This window comes from Lolium perenne, chromosome 7, assembly GCF_019359855.2.
Source record: "Lolium perenne isolate Kyuss_39 chromosome 7, Kyuss_2.0, whole genome shotgun sequence".
Classification (NCBI taxonomy): Eukaryota; Viridiplantae; Streptophyta; class Magnoliopsida; order Poales; family Poaceae; genus Lolium; species Lolium perenne.
Window position 1 is genome coordinate 204,795,670 of NC_067250.2, and position 13,190 is coordinate 204,808,859.

At 48.0% G+C, this 13,190-nt stretch overlaps 1 pseudogene; it reads right to left on the reverse strand.

The window, feature by feature from the left end:
• Positions 1 to 995: 995 nt before the first annotated feature.
• The window catches only part of LOC127321679 (patatin-like protein 1), a 29,489-nt pseudogene continuing 17,294 nt past the window's right edge, over positions 996 to 13,190 (reverse strand).

The following is a 13,190-nucleotide window of genomic DNA, read 5'->3' on the forward strand; positions in this document are numbered from 1 at the left end:
TCTAATCTCATGCTTGATGTCCTGGAGGGCTCTCCAAAACTGAGATCCCTCCCGGCGGTCACAAGCAAGGAGAGGCCGACCCCGTAGGTATTTAGCCTTAATCAGCTTAAGCCACAAGCCCCCATCGTCAGACAGGATCCTCCACACCCATTTCAACATGAGGGCCACGTTCATGTGGCGAGAGGAGATAATCCCTATGCCCCCAAGGTCCTTGGGGGCGCACACATCGGCCCACTTGACCATGTGGTATTTCTGGCGTCCAGTCCTGTCTTGCCAAAAGAAGCGGGAAAGCTCTTTGTCAAAGGCAGCATGTACCCCTTCAGGAAGGATGTACAGACCCATGATATACATGGGAAGACTAGATAGGCACGAATCAATGAGAATCATCTTGCTACCCTTGGAGGTGAACCACCCGCACCATGGTTCAGCCTTCGCTCTGACTCGCCCCAATAAGGAGGCGAGATCTCTAATAAGGACCCTAGAATCCCTAATAGGAACTCCCAGGTAGTTCATAGGGAAAGATGACAACCTGCAGTTGGGGTTGTCAGCGATCCGCTGCTGAACTTCCGGGGGTACCCCAAGACCACAACCTCACTTTTATCAAAGTTAATCTTGAGATCCGACATGGTCTCAAAACAGAGGAGTGGGAACTTGGTGTTCTGGATATATAAGTCCGAGCCCTCAAAAATAACCATGGTATCATGCGCATAACAGGTACCATGGTAAATTTCCTTCTGACTGGACGTGAGACACATGATTTTAATCGTTCGGCCGAAATCACATGGATGCACAGGTACATGAATTGGCCGGATTCATAAGATACGACGCCATTTATTTATGTTATAATATTGTCCACGGGGAGAGACAGTCCATTATTCCACATCTTTCTTTACATGGAGTAATTATTATGCATAACAGCTGATCACTCACTCGCATTACAACTCTGGATCGATTGACCCAATATCGATCATCTCTGTTCCGAGTCCGTGTCTGTCCTAGTAGGAGGAGAGGGTGGTTTGGCGCAGTTTGCGCTCTCGGGAGAGCTCCTTGGCAAAGCGCGCGAGCTCCTCCTCATTGGTTCCCTCATCTTTGACGTACTCGTACCTCCCAGTGTCGATGTTCACCCTGGCCACCTTCTTGTTGAGCAGCTTGTTGCCAATCTCGATTAGTGCCACCATGTTCTCCTCGGTGGCGATATCCACGGACGCGGTGTCCCCAAGGAGTGAGTCGTCCTGGATGCGAAGGTAGTTCTTCTCAGCCCCGAGAGCCTTGAAGAGCACTGCGGCGTGGATGTCGACCATGTCGGCGCTGGCGTGGCAGAACATGTCGATGATCGGGGTGAAGCAGCGATCGTGGAGCCACTGGAGGAGGCCCCACCTGGCACATTCCGGCGCGGTGTACATCTCCGCCAGCTTGGCCGAGCCGGTGCCGACGGAGAGGATGAGGTCTGCGGATAGTACTCGGCGGGCTTGCCGAGGTTGAAGTCCATGTTCCGGCACAAGACCTCCTTGGTGATCATTGACACGGCAGCCATGGTGGGGTTGTTGGCGGCCACGCCGCCGTCTATAAGGTTGTACTCGCGTTCGCGGACCTTGCCCCATGGATTGTAGGTCTTGAAGTAGTGCGGCGGGAAGAAGGTGGGTGCCGCCGACGTGCTGATGCAGATGTCCGACAGGTGGAACGCGGATTTTCTAGCGGAGCCGGTAACTACCGGTCACGATCTCATCGTTGGATATGTTGCGCGCGATTCGGGCGTGAGATTCTGGTATTTCCCTCTCTTGCTGGGTATTTATTCTTGCACATAGGATACATATAATACATACATGTCCCACTTGACCCGATAATATCTAGCCACAACCGCACAGGCCACCATCCGGCGCGCTCTTCATCGTTTCTCTCCTCTCCCCGCATCTCGATCCGGAAAAGGCGGCGGTGCCGCAATGGCGTGAAGATGGCGGCCGGACTGCCCGTGTTTGCACGGCGAGACAGCGCCGCTGCTCCTGCCGCAAGGCAGCAACGGAGGGCAACAAGCTGGCGTGAAGACTGTCGACAGTTCTGCGGCCGGAACAACGGCGAGGCGGCCGCCTGCCGTCGGCCGAGGTGAGGCCTGCATCGATGGGCTCGAGGAGCTCGCTCTGCTCCCTCTCCCGCTCGTGCTCTTCCCAGAGATTGCCTGCAATCTTTTTGAGTATTTTCATCGGCTTCCCCAGCCATTTCAGCCAGAAAATGTTCAGTTCTTCATCCGCTGTTGGATCCCTCAACCCTCTTTTTTTTTTTCTCATGTTGTTTGCCTGTAATGTTCTCTCATGCTTGGATCTGTGGCTTACTACTCGCCATTATAGCATCTGATTGGTTAGGTACCAGCAATTTAAGAGGTGTGATCAATCTCTAAAAAATGAATGGGTCGTATTTGGTATCGACCAAATTTCAGAAAGGAATACATGTCATGTTTCCCTAAACTGAGATGTTACAGAACCCATTATTGAAAGTTACATGTCATGGTTCCCTAAACTGAGATGTTACAGAACTCAATATTGAATCATATCTTGTCCGTATGATTGGACCTACCATTCACTTCTCCATATCATACTTTTTATCAACAAAATGTGACATTTGTATTTTTCTTAATTTGACATCCAAAGTAATTCTCGTAACATATCTGCTTGGGTTCAGTTAACTTATGTAACATATCAAAAAGTTGATTTGTCTGTTTTCTCCGTAAAATTGTGAAACACTTGTGGTGCAAAGAAATGATTGTAATCAATTTGATTTGTTAATGAGATTTTGTAACAATGCGTGGAAATTATTTTCTGCACAAATATGGATTGTAAACGGATGTCTCATATATAAATGGTGTATGCTATACTTTGTTGATATAATTGTACAAAATATATTATATGTACGCATACTTAGAAAACGCCCGCTCCCAGCAGCCAAACCACCGTCGAAGAATCGACCACTGACCTAGCCATCCCAAGGCGGCGCCTTGAGGAAGGGGACGACGCCGGTGCGCCGCCGCCGCCCAAGTCGAGGCTTTTGGGTTTTCACCCGAGATAGGCTAGACAGGGAGGGGATAGACTACCTCGAAATCGCCTTAAAGAAGGAGATCGGCACCAACAGCGTCGACGACTTCGTGGCCGCCCCGTCGGCCAAGAGTTTCCCCCGGTCTGGCGCTCCACCTCCAACAGCAGCAACCCACCAGAGCAAGTCTAGGGTTGGGCAGGGTCGAGCTTGACGCAGAAAGGCAACAGCTCCAGATCCGGCGCGGGAGACCACCGGGGCGATCTCCCCACCACATCCCTTTTTTTGGAGCAACCGGCAGGAGCACTGCCTTTTCATATAAGCAAGGGGGAAAACCAAAACTGTACAAAGAAGGCATGTTTAGATTGAGGTGTAGAACATGCCAGAAACCACCGAGGTAAAAAGAAAAACACAGCTGCCTAGTCAGGCTCCGCTGGGATGGCGACTCTAACAGGCGCGAAAGCACGCTGCCTTTGCTCAATATCCTCCTTGACGATTGAGGCCACCTCGATGTAGGTGAGGCAATGTCCAATGAAGATGCTTCTGTTTCTTTCTTTCCAGGCGTTCCATATCACATAGAGAAAGCGTCCACTGAGGCGGCGCCTTTCAGAGCCCGGCTTGCTCTCAATGATGTTGTCCCACCAGTCATTGATAGACATGAAAGTCTGGCCGTGTGAAGCCGGGTTGTGGTCGCCGTTTTGGTGGATGTTGTTCCATATAGCTGTGGTGAAAGGGCAATCCTTGCAGAGGTGGGTAGCCGTCTCGTGGGCAGACAAGCAAAGGGGGCAGACTGGGTCATGCGGCCACCCCCGAATGGCGAGCATCGGCGGTGAGAAGTTTAGCGTGAAGGGCAAGCCATGCGAAGATCTTGCATTTTGGCTCCGCGTGTGCAAGCCAAATCTTGGCGGCGTCAAACTTGGGAAAACTGCCCAGGAACTGTAGGTGGTAAGCGGACCCCGCAGAGTAAGTCCCCTGCGAGCTCGTAGACCAAGCAATGGTGTCCAGGGTGTCCGGGTTCAGGTGGGTGGACATCACGAGATTCCAGACATCCAGGAATTGCGCTAGCTGAACCGGCGTGCTGAGGCCGGCAATGGAGTGGATCCAGTTGTCATCGAGGAATTCCTTGGCGACGGATCTTGATTTTCTGGTGGCCACCTTAAAAGATCGGGGTCCACAAGCATAGTGGCCCGCGTTCGGACCATGAATCGAACCGTAAGGAAGTAAGTTCCCCATTGCCGATGGTGATCTTCGTTGCCGCCCTAAAAGGGCCATGTCGGTATCGTCACGTGGAAGCTTGGAGCCCACCCAGGGCCGCTGAGGGTCAGTCCATCGAAGCCATGGCCAGCGCAGCCTCAAGGCGCGGCCCTTCCACGTGGATGTGTCTGCATTATTACCCATATGTGCTTTCCATACTCTCTCTCTTTAATTATTGATCTCCGCCTCCACCACAACATGTGAGGGTGAAATATATTTTAACTATTTTCAATACAAATTTGAAGTTATGCTTTGTAAATTTTTAAAACAACTTTATAGAAGCTCCCTACAAGATTTACACATATTCCAGTTATATTTCTTTATTTCCAGAACAGTGTAAGTTTGTTTCAGAAAAAATCAAAATATCTTCAAAATTTGTGAGCTACTCAAATCAGATTCTGTAACATCTTGGAATCAAAGAAATTTTACAGATATTACTCACATTTATATAATTTTTTTTCATACCTAGTACAATCCAACTAGCTAGGTTTCGGACATCAACTATTTTGATTATGGATAGCATTATGATATGAACAAATTATGGTATATAATATTAAAATGTGAGACTTTTTTTTAATATCAAGTTGGTACAAACTACATATGCCACATTTACCATGTTTCAAATATTGTATCGCTTTTTAAATAAATGACAAAATCTTCCTACGAAATATCATGTCACAATTTCCTATTTTCGTAAGTTCATAGAAGTTCCATATATTATTACCATATACTCCAATCATCTTACATTGTTTTCATAAAAGTTTTAGGTCATGATTATTTTTAAGAAAATATGCTCCTTTTTTCGCACATATTCCTGTTTTATTTCTTTTCCACACAAATATGATTCACATATATTATAGTTCACTACTAGAAAACAGGCTATCAGTGGCGCACCACTTTTTGTCATCAGTGGCGAACTAGTGGTGCGCCACTACTATCACGCCTAGTAGTGGCGCACTACTCATGCGCCATTGCTAACTCAAGTAACAGTGGCGCACTACCTAGTGCGCCACTACTAACTTATAGGTGCGCCACCCTTGACACATCCTTATATTAGGTGCGCCCTTTGCTAAGTCTCGGGGTGGAGCTGAATCATAAAATAAATATAGCAATGGCGCATGGTTGTTGTGGTGCGCCACTAGTAATTTCATAGCAGTGGGGCACCTGTTTTTGGTGCGCCACTGCTATATAGCAGTGGAGCACCACTAGAGGGGTGCGCCACTACTAGTGATCTTACGGCACCATTTGAGAAATCCTTTACTATCCATATATGTCATTAATAACAAAATACAATTAAAATATTTCTATTTTTGAGCTAATTCCATAAAATGAACAAGAGATGTTTCAAGTATGGTTTCACTAACATTTTGGTATAGAAGAGATATGACATATTGCATATAAGGGTTATACATGATTTTCCAAGCTTTCCATTAAAAAATTATTTACGATTCACATGTGTTTCAATTATTTTGCTTTGTTTTCAGAAATTTTTCAGTACATTTAAAAAAACAATTTTTTATATATCTTTGAGCTAATTCCATAAAATATCTTGTTCACGAAATATTTTATTGAAATTCTGAAATATAATTAAACTATTATAACATAAAATATATAACTGGATTATGTGTGAATCATATTTATGTGAAAAAACAGAAATAATTGGAGTATATGTGAAAAATGAACTAAAATTCTAAAAAAAATCTAAAAAATTATGTAAACCCATACGTAGACAAATATCTTGTTCGTTTGATTTGGGTTGGTCATAGAAATTTGAAGAATATTTTATTGAAATTTGGAAAATACCTTAACTGAAGTATGGGTGAAAAATGAACTAAACTTATTTTTAAAAATTTATACTAATCATAATTTCAAAACTTGTAGCGAAAAAAAGTACTCTAAATAGATTTTAGTGTAATATGGGATTATTAGCTAGCTGTTGTGGAGTCGGCGTAATAAGCCAAGAGAGAGAAGGTGCATGCAAAGGGACAAAGGCACGTGGGTGGGGCCTACGTAGGAGCAGAAAATAACACAATGAACGCATACACAAGAATACATAGATGTGGTAGACCTGTACTAGATCAGCTGGCACCACATGATTGGTTGCTGGGAGTCCGGTAGTTACCGGCTCCGTTAGAAGTGACTATCCGCGACAGGTGGGCGTTCTTGAGAGGTTGCTTCTTGGCCTCGTATGTGTTGAAGATGACCGGCTGCAGGAACTTGATGTCGAAGGTGGGCAGGATGATGTTGGTGACGGTGTCGGCACACTAGTAGAAAAACGCCCATCTATACCGGTTCCAGAGGGCCATTCGTACCGGTTTAGCAACCGGTACAAATTATTCGGCACTAAAGCCCCCCCCCCCTTTCGTACCGGTTGCTTACGAACCGGTATAAAACGGGCCTCCACGTGGGCCACCAGGAGAGCTCAGGGCTGAGGATCTTTGGTACCGGTTGGTAATACGAACCGGTACCAAAGGTTCCCCCCGCGGCAGGGAATTTTCCCAAATCTCTGCCGCGGCAGAGAATTGGCTTTTTAGGGTTTTGGAGAGGTTTAGGGATATCGGTTTGATTCATATCGCGTCGATGCACCAGAAACGCGTTTGGGTTTAGGTAGTACATGAAGATCAAGATGATGCATAGCAAGTTGGTGCATATAATATAACACACATGTTATTGCATGAGATCGCAAATTAAGTAGCACTATGCATGAAGATCGATCTTCATGCATAGTGGTGCTCTCCGAGGCGTACTCTATATATGTCTATTACATGTAGCATAGTGGTACTCTTCGAGTCAACGATATATGTAACATGTACATCTTCATTCATTGTGGTGCTCTGCGAGTGGTGGTATGACGTCCCGAAGGAAAAATCCCGCCAATTCCTCGCCTATTGCTATGAAGCGGTCATCGATTGAGAGCTTGTTCCGCTTTCTTGCCAACTATAAAAGAATAAGATACAAATGAATACATGAAACAACTATTACTGAAACTCGGCACAACTTATGATAACAAAACAAATTTGTGAAGATTGTTTTTGTACCTCTTTATTTCTCTCATTATTCGTTCTCTCGTTGACAATTCTGCGGATGAACTCGCAAACGAAGAATCCACAGAGATCGGTCCCCGGAGGTTGTTGCGGGCATTTCTTTACAAGAATATAATTCAATCAAACAATAGTCAAGTATGATAATTGAAAGGTGTGTGGACCTAGGTAGTACTACTTACTTTCGCACGCCATCGCAGCTTCGGTGGCCATTCACGGGACGTATCTTCCTTGATGAAAGTTTGCCATACGCTGCTCGACAAAAGAAAATGCATAAAAGAGTCATCAATTAGTTCAAAGCAGGAAATTAACGAAACAAACCGATAAGAATTCAAATTACCTTCGAGCATTAAAAAACAAGACACGTATAGATCCTTTTCTTTGGTTAGTGAGTCCAAGACTTCAACTTCTCCAATTTCCAAATTGATGACGAGAAGAATAAAGTGAAACCTACGCACGTTTCAATATGTAGTCATTAGTTAAAATTTTGACATACGGTGAGCAAAATATAATGTGTTATAAGACAGTAAGACTCACTCGAAGTTGTAAGGCCAAAGTATTAGCTTTTTGTCACGTTGTCGCTTCAAAAACCTTAGCAAAGTCTGCGGTGTATCCTTGTTATAGAGGGGATCATCTATGGTTTTGACATGCATTGTGTTCGGGTCAATGAACCCAATGTCTGTGATATCGTCCCTTTTGCATTCGAGCATCTTCGATCTGCATAATATAGCGCACAAAAGATTATAATCTGCAGACAATGAACGACTTCTCAAATTAAATAAATAAATCACTTACAGACAATAGCAACTGATGATTGATTTGTCGAGGGCCCGGAGATTATATAACTGAAAGAGTTCGGCGAAGTCAACGTTCACACAAGACTCCCGGAAGTAGTGCTCTTCCCTAACTCGCACCATGATAGTCTCGATCCCTTCCTTTGAGGCCTTAAGGTACCACGAAGATGCAAGTTACGCATACATGTTGGTACCTTCCCTGAGATTCTCGACCAAATCTTTCCCTTGAACAAACTGATATGCTCGTTCAGCTAAGGCGTAATCGTTGCGTCTTGTCGAGAACTTTGAACGGTCTTCCCGTCAAACACCTTGAGAGGGGCGACCGATTGAACGGGTTGTTGTCCGAGCTGGTAGAGACTGGGTATCCCTTTTATCTCCCCGAGACCCGATTTAACGGGTTTTGTCGCCTCGATCATCTTGTCATACGACCTTTCAATAGAACGCGCATAGTCAGATGGCGGCGATGGTACAGGGTCATATAGATTGTCAACGGTACGCACAACTTTCTCCCGATCTAGTGTCTTCTCGAAAGGTATCTCTGGCACTTTCGGCGCAAAAAATTTCTTCACCTCGGCCTTAACGGCCTCCGCGTTTTCCTCTGGAGTTTTTTCCCAAGGTAACTTCTCAGGAGGCGGCAGTTGTTTCTCCTTTCTAGCTTTCTTCCTAGGCGGCGTACCGTTCCGCTTAACGGACGCCGTCTTACGCGGAGGATCTCGAGATGGTGGACTCACGCTGGGGTCCCTCTCGTAGGTGTGGACTTGGCTGCTCACCGGGACTGCCACCAGGAGGAGTCGATGGCATTTGCTGCTCATGTGTAGGAGTCGGTGGCCTTTGCAAAAGGACGACGTACTTCTTCGGCCATAGGGCGAAACCGTGCTTGACATCGCCCAGTGTCCTCTCATCTTCACCTCTAGGAATATCAAGCTCCACTTTTTCAAACCCCGAAACAACTTCATCCACCCCGACACGAACACAACCAGGTGGAATGGGCATATGATGGTGCATTGCTCCATCTTCACTTGGGTACACATAGCCGACCGCCACCTTAACGAGACGCGGTCCCGATTAACATATGTAGCTCGCAATCTGTCTTCTCCGTGACATAATCCACGGGGTAGCTTCCTCCACATCCGTCAAGATGCGAGGAACCGACACGCTTCTTCGCTGAGATGGGGCAGCATCGGCTTGTGGATCCCGTAGAAACAGCGGCTGATCAGTGCCCTCGATTTCTCTCAAGAGCCTCCACCCTAGATAACAACTCCGTTACAATGTCGGCGTCCTTCTTCTTCTTTCGCGAACGGCTTCTATAAGTGTCGCCGCTGTCCGGCCACGCTTCCTTCATGGTGAGACCTGGGCGAGCTCGTACCCGTCCAACATGTTCGGGGTTCCCCGGGCGAGTGTCAGCTCGTCATTCGCTCGATCGGGATTGTACTCTCCCGTTCGGCCCTGGTCAATTGCATCGACCAGCGTCGGGACAATTGCCTCAATTTTTTCCTTCCATTTTCCCTTCGCAACGATCAACCCTGTCTTTGGGTCCAACCCTGCCCCATGAGCGAACAACCAGAACTTGGACCGTTCGGGCCAGTCCCATGTCCGTGGAGTGATTCCATGATCCATCGGTTTATTCTCAAACGCTGTCCACTTCGGAATGGCACTCTTGTAGCCACCTGACCCCAAATGATGCGGAAGTTTCTTCTTTGCAGCATTTTCGGTATTTTTCTTCGATCGGGACACAAACTTAGACGATTTCTTATACTCCTTAAATGCGGCCCAGTGATCTTTTATCTTCACTAGATTTTCGGTATTATCATCGAATACTGGATCTTCATTCTTATATTTGTCCCATAAATTTTTCTTGAAGCTCTGGAATTGTATGGCCATCTTCTTCCATGTCCATTCCTTGACTTTATCCTTCTGGCCTTCCGTCATGTCTTCCGGTAGGCTGAACTTTGTCAGTAGCGTTTCCCAAAGAAATTTTTTCATGCTGTCGTTGACATAAGTAGCACCACTCTCCGGGTTCTTCGGCTTATGCCACTCTTGAATGCTGATCGGTACATGGTCCCTAACAATAACTCCGGATTGACTTGTAAATTTGCGGCAAAACTCCTTGGGCTCCACTGGTTCACCATTAGCCTTGAATGCCGTGAGGGCTAACCTGCCCTCGCCCTTTAGCACCCGCGTCGGGCCTCGTTTTGTTCTAACAGACTTGCTCGATGATCCAGAAGGCTAAAAGAAAAAATTATTCGTTAATAAGTGCAATACAAATAAATGAATGCATCTAGGGATGAACACAGACTAATTGATACATAGATATACACCTCGCCGGAGTTTGTGATGGACACTTCATTGTCTTTTCTAACTTGTTCAGACTCAAGTCCCTCGCCAAAATCATTCAGAAAGTCGGCGTACTCGTTGTCATCTCCATCGTCGGGTTCCGGACCACGGGCACTCTCATAGATCAATCGCTGCACCGCTTCTTCCCCCTCCTCATCTCGGACGAAGGTGCCGTCCTCCATACCTCAATGTCACTGCAAAATTAAGAAAGCAATTAATAGCATAATCATGTGAAATACAAACACATATGCCCTCCTTTTGAAATGAATATGCCAAACAAAAACACAATCATGTACTCGGCGCTCCTCCTCTCGCTCTTCTCTCTATGACACGGCGGCACCGCCACGGACTCGGCACCGCTACAGACCCTAACCCTAACACTCGGCGCTCCTCCTCTCGCTCTTCTCTCTATGTCGCGGCGGTTTGTGAATATTCCAAAATTTGGGGAAATCTAAAATTTGTTTCAAAGTTGCCACTTTGCATGCTTATATTAAGAGTTTGACTTTGAATCAGCAAGGTTGACTTTAACCAAGTTGTTCACTTTTATGAGTACTATTGATGCAGGGGCAGGGCAGCGGCACGGCACGGCAGCGAGGGCAGGGGCAGGCACGGCAGCGGCAGGGGCAGGGCACGGGCAGGGCACGGGCAGGGCACGGCAGCGGCAGCGGCACGGCAGGGCACGGCAGCGGCGGGGGCAGGGCACGGGCAGGGCACGGGCAGGGCACGGCAGCGGCAGGGGCAGGGCACGGGCAGGGCACGGGCAGGGCACGGCAGCGGCAGGGGCAGGGCACGGCACGGGCAGGGCAGCGGCAGCGGCAGCGGCACGGGCAGTGGCACCAGGGAGCACGGCAGCGGCAGCGGCACGGCACGGGGCAGGGCACGGCAGCGGCAGCGGCACGGGCAGGAGCACGGCAGCGGCAGCGGCACGGGCAGAGCACGGGCAGAGCACGGGCAGAGCACGGGCAGAGCACGGGCAGTGGCACGGCAGCGGCAGCCGGCAGCGGCACGGGCAGGGCACGGCACGGGCAGTGGCACGGCACGGCAAGCGGCAGCGACAGCGGCACGGCACGGGCAGGGCACGGCAGCGGCAGCGGCAGGGGCAGGGGCATGGGCGTGGGCGTCTGCGGCATTTCGTCGAACACCCTAAGGGTGGTGTCGACGAAGCCGCAGAGTGCGGCTTGGCGTCGTCGGCGTGGGCGTCTGCGAGCGTCGGGGAACGGCGGAGCGTGCTGAGGCGACGTCGGGCACGGCGGGGCGTGGTGAGGCGAAGTCGGCGGCGCCGACGCCGGATGTGCGGCGCGCGTGCGAGCGGGGGAGGAAGAAGGCCGGGGAGGGAGCGGCGGACTTACCTGCGGGGCGCGGCGACGGCGACGGCGACCGCGGGGCTGCGGACGGCGCGGCGTGGCTCGGATGGCGGCGCGGCGTGGCTCCGATGGCGGCGCGGCGTGGGTGCGCGGCGGTGCGGCGTGGGTGCGAACGGCGCGCGGCACGGCTAAGTGTGAGAATGGAGAAGAAGATGGCCGCGCGGCTAAGTGTTTTACAGAAAGAACCTTTGGTACCGGTTGGTACCACCAACCGTACGAAAGGCCTTTCGTACGGTTGGTGGTACCAACCGGTACCAAAGGTTTTTTTTTGTTTTTTGTTTTTCTTTTCTCGTTTTCTTTTCTTTCTTTGTTTCTTTTCTTTTTCTTTTCTTTGTTTCTTTTGTTTCTTTCTTTGTTTCTTTTCTTTTTTTATTTTCTTTTCTATTTCTTTTCTATTTCTTTTTCTGTTGCTTTTCTATTTATTTTCTTTTCTCGTTTCTTTTCTATTTATTTTTGCTATTGCGTTTCTATTTATTTTCTTTTCTGTTGCTTTTCTTTTTCTGTTTCTTTTATTTTTTTATTTTCTTTTCTATTTCTTTTCTATTTCTTTTTTCTGTTGCTTTTCTATTTTTTTTTTCTGTTTCTTTTCTATTTATTTTTTCTATTGCTTTTCTATTTATTTTCTTTTCTGTTGCTTTTCTTTTTCTGTTTCTTTTCTTTTTTTATTTTCTTTTCTATTTCTTTTCTATTTCTTTTTTCTGTTGCTTTTCTATTTATTTTCTTTTCTGTTTCTTTTCTATTTATTTTTTCTATTGCTTTTCTATTTATTTTCTTTTCTATTTATTGTTTCTATTTCTTTCTTTACACTCCCGCCACGACGCCGTTCGCGCGGGAAAGTTTCCCGCCTCGACGTCGCGCAGGAAACTTTCCCGCCACGACGTCGCGCAGGAAACTTTCCCGCCACGACGCCGCGCGTGGGAGAAAAAAGGCGAGAAAGAAAGGGCGGGAATAAATTTTTATTACGATTGAACTCGAATTAAAAGTACATAGCTTAACTGAAAATTAAAGATACATGGCCAAATTCTACTGTTGGAGTCATTCAGTCATACTCGTGCCTAGCCCTGTAGTAGTCGCCACTGTAGTCGTCGTAGTCGCCGTCATCATCGTCGCTGGCATCGGGGTCGCGGTACTCTCCGGTCGGCGGGTGAGCACGCGTGGGCTGGGACTGAGGGTAGCGCAGGCGGGGGCCACGGTAGGCCATGACGCCCTGGAGAGTTCGGCCGCGCCACCACAGCCGACGGCCGGCCTCGTTGAAGTTCGAAGGAGGCGGACCGCCCTCCTCATGCCTGGAAAGCGCCCTCTCACGCCGATTGATGAAGAAGCTTTCCCAAGTCGGGCTGTAGTCGGGATGCCACTGGGGATTCCTCCGCTGCTCTGGCGTG